The following is a 243-nucleotide window of genomic DNA, read 5'->3' on the forward strand; positions in this document are numbered from 1 at the left end:
AGAACCAGACTAAAAACCTGCAGTTCCTATAATCTCTAAAAATAACTTGGAATTATCCGCTATAAAATATCCCATTTTCTGAGGGGAACAAGAGAAAAAGAGGACTTTTCAGAGATTTTTTATAAAGTATTTATCAACACCTCCCCCCATTATTCCACTTATTTACCTACCAAGGGAGCTAATATTCTAAAATTTAGCTAGACCACAGAAATCAGCTGTACAGAAAACACACAGAAATAGTCT

The sequence above is a fragment of the Talpa occidentalis genome, unplaced genomic scaffold (genome assembly GCF_014898055.3).
Source record: "Talpa occidentalis isolate TD23 unplaced genomic scaffold, MPIMG_talOcc4v2.1 talOcc4.2, whole genome shotgun sequence".
Taxonomy (NCBI): Eukaryota; Metazoa; Chordata; class Mammalia; order Eulipotyphla; family Talpidae; genus Talpa; species Talpa occidentalis.